This window comes from Coregonus lavaretus, assembly GCF_964263955.1.
Source record: "Coregonus lavaretus genome assembly, contig: HAP1_SCAFFOLD_1141, whole genome shotgun sequence".
Lineage (NCBI taxonomy): Eukaryota > Metazoa > Chordata > Actinopteri > Salmoniformes > Salmonidae > Coregonus > Coregonus lavaretus.
The window spans coordinates 81,482-84,378 of NW_028162962.1; the positions used below are offsets into that span (position 1 = coordinate 81,482).

General features: G+C 48.1%; 1 long non-coding RNA gene across 1 annotated transcript; it reads right to left on the reverse strand.

Moving 5' to 3' along the window:
• Positions 1 to 1,118: 1,118 nt before the first annotated feature.
• Positions 1,119 to 1,640, reverse strand: LOC311118643. The gene is made up of 3 exons (XR_014611827.1): positions 1,629 to 1,640; positions 1,409 to 1,500; positions 1,119 to 1,203 (listed from the first exon to the last, which is right to left on the reverse strand). It is a non-coding gene; the product is annotated as an uncharacterized lncRNA (long non-coding RNA).
• Between the last annotated feature and the right edge of the window lie 1,257 nt (positions 1,641 to 2,897).

Here is a 2,897-nt window from a genome sequence, read left to right on the forward strand (position 1 = left end):
AACGCAAATGTAAAAAGTCCTGTCGCTCACATACAAATGCAAAATCTAAATGGCACCCTATTCTTTATAGAGTACACTACTTTTGACCAGAACCCTATGGCCCTGGTCAAAAGTAGTGTACTATAAAGGGAATAGGGTGCCATTGGGGATGGAAATTCTTTGAAATTACTCATGAGAGCAAATACTACGATTCTTTGGTTCCCACAGAGGGTCAGGAGCTTAAGACATGAATGATATTATTAAAATGTTTGTTCATAAAAAATAAATGATTTCCCCTCCTCCCACATGGATTACAGACAAGAGGCTAGGTGCGTTCTGACTGTCTTAGTGTGCGGATAAACATGACCATCACTCTCATAAAACTTAAATGAAACATCACTCCTTATGTTTTTTCTCAGGCCAAAACGCTCAATCCCATTTCTACTGTCAAAACAGGTTTTGAAAAGGCTTCTTCCACATCTTTTGGTCCATGTCTGTTTTTCACTCAGTGAAGTGCTACTATCCCCTTGGACTACAGGTTATTGCCGTCATAAGGTGTCCGTCTGTCTGTTGGCTGGACAGTTTCTACCGTTTAGGACCTTTGTGGGTAAAGGTAAAGGTGGGGTATAGCAGCAGCAGTTCCTCTGAAGTCCAGTATCTGCTGGAAGGACACCTGGTGGTACGAGAGGATGAGTGTGGCCAGCCAGCCTGTTGTGCCTCCCCCTCTCCCTCCCTCCCTCCATTTCTCTCTCTCCATCTGCAGGACTCTTAAGGCTCCTGTGCGGACTGTCTCGGCTCGTGCCCTCCCAAAGCTGGCTGTGGTGATTTAAGACACGGTGTGTATGTGTGGATTTGTTTGTGGCCTCTGCCCCACTTCACTGTCCATCCGCCTGCCCTTGGCTCCCCTCCTGGGCAGCGACCACCACCCCCCTCAGTATGTCTCTGAGTCTGAGTCGTTGAGTTCCTCATCCTTGTAGAAGCCTCCATCGTGGTCGCGGTGGCCGATGTTGTTGAAGCTGCAGTAGGAGCTGTGCTCGCTGCGCAGCACGGGCAGGCTGTCGAAGGTCACACTCTTGGAGGGGCTGGTGGTGTAGTGGTTAATGGCACTGAAGGACAGGCTGGGCGCCGGGTTGCAGGGGGACACGGGCATCATGGTGGCCAGGATCAGCGCCAGGCAGTCCGCCACGTCTTTGTTGGGGGCGCAGGCCAAGGCAGGCGTGTAACCTGAGGGGTTCAAACAGAACAGCAGAGGGTCACTTCAGGAGCATCACCGTTTACTATAACACTTTTGGTGAAAAACATGAAATAACAGCAGGCTAGGAGATACAAAGTTAAGACAATAACCAAGCAGTGGACTAGAGAGAAACATTTGTGGACACATTGAGAAGAGAAGTACAGAAGAAAACGGTGTTAGCGTTATGGATCTTACCATTGTCATCGACTGCTAGCACGCTAGCACCCTTCACTAGTAGCTCCTGAACCACCACCGTCAGACCATTTCTGGCTGCAACGTGTAACGGCCTGAGGAGAAAGTACCGTCAGATTAGCCAGCAGCAAATGAGGATACCTCCCAAATGCCAGACTATTCCCTATATAGTGCACTTCTTCTAATTCTTCTGGCCCAATTAATACAGCTGAACCATACGTACGTCTGTAAGGCTGCGTTAGTCGAGTTGATGAGGTTCCTGTCTGTAATCTTCTCCAATATCAACAAAGCACTGGTTTCATGCCCCTTTAAAAACCAGAGTCAAACATGTCAGACCAAAATTTCAACCAGAGAGAGCCAACTGTTCAGATGAACGTCATCTTCATGTGGGGATGCTCACCTTACTGCAGGCCAGATGAAGAGCAGTGTTCTTGACTGCATCCTGCAGGGTGAGCTCTGCTTTGGCACTGCTCACCAACAGCTCTGAAACATAAAGAAACTCAATTAGGAAATGAAGCGACTTATTAAAATGTAAAACAGACATGTTGAACTTAAGCCGGCTGGGCGAGGCAAAGCCCAGGAGAGGGGGCTGCGTACCGACAGCGTTGGTTTGTCCGTTCTCAGCAGCCATCATGAGGGAGGTCTTCCCGGAGGCATCGGGGGAGTTGACCTGGGCGTTGTGGCCTAGCAGCAGCTGAAGACACTCCACGTGGTCCGTGAAAGCCGCCGCATGCAGGGGGGTCCTGGAGAGAGAGGAAACTTATTTCACCGATATCATGTAGGACTGTTATAAACAAGTTTGTTCAATTAACCCTGTTTATACCATAGAAATATAAAATCACTAATAGATGTATTAAAAGTAATCTACAATCCCTCATCCAACCCCAGAGGTCATTTTATTCCCAAAACAACATTATTCTCCAGAAGAAAAGGACTTTGTCATGTGCTGTAGTTACCGGTTCTTGGTGTCAGTGGCGTTGACAATGGCCGGCCCCAGAGTGTCAATCAGCATCTCTGCAGCCCCCTCGTTGTCATTGATCACAGCACAGTGGAGGGGGCTGAACGAGTTGCCCTCGGTCTTGTGGAAAACCTCCTGTTCCAGCAGCACCTCTACACACGTGTCATGGCCTAGTGGAAGATTGATTCATACCGGAAAAAGATGACGTCGCTGCAGACCACAACAATACTCTCAGAGAAAGCTACACATCTGACAATGGTGAAGTCACAAAATATGTTTTAGCTACAACATATGCTATGTCAATCCCTGACAAAGTCCTGTTTCAGTGTAAGGTCCTCCACTGAGAGTCATAACCCCTAATTCTGTTGTAGTCTTGTTCATTCCCCCACATGGCTCCGTCCACACCAATCGAATGCTTTTCAAGCCACAAGAGGGAGTGAATGAGTGTACACTTCATGGAGGAGAGAACAGAGCTACAGTCCAGTTAGTCAGTACGTACCGTTGTATGTAGGGGTGTAACGATCCATCTACTAC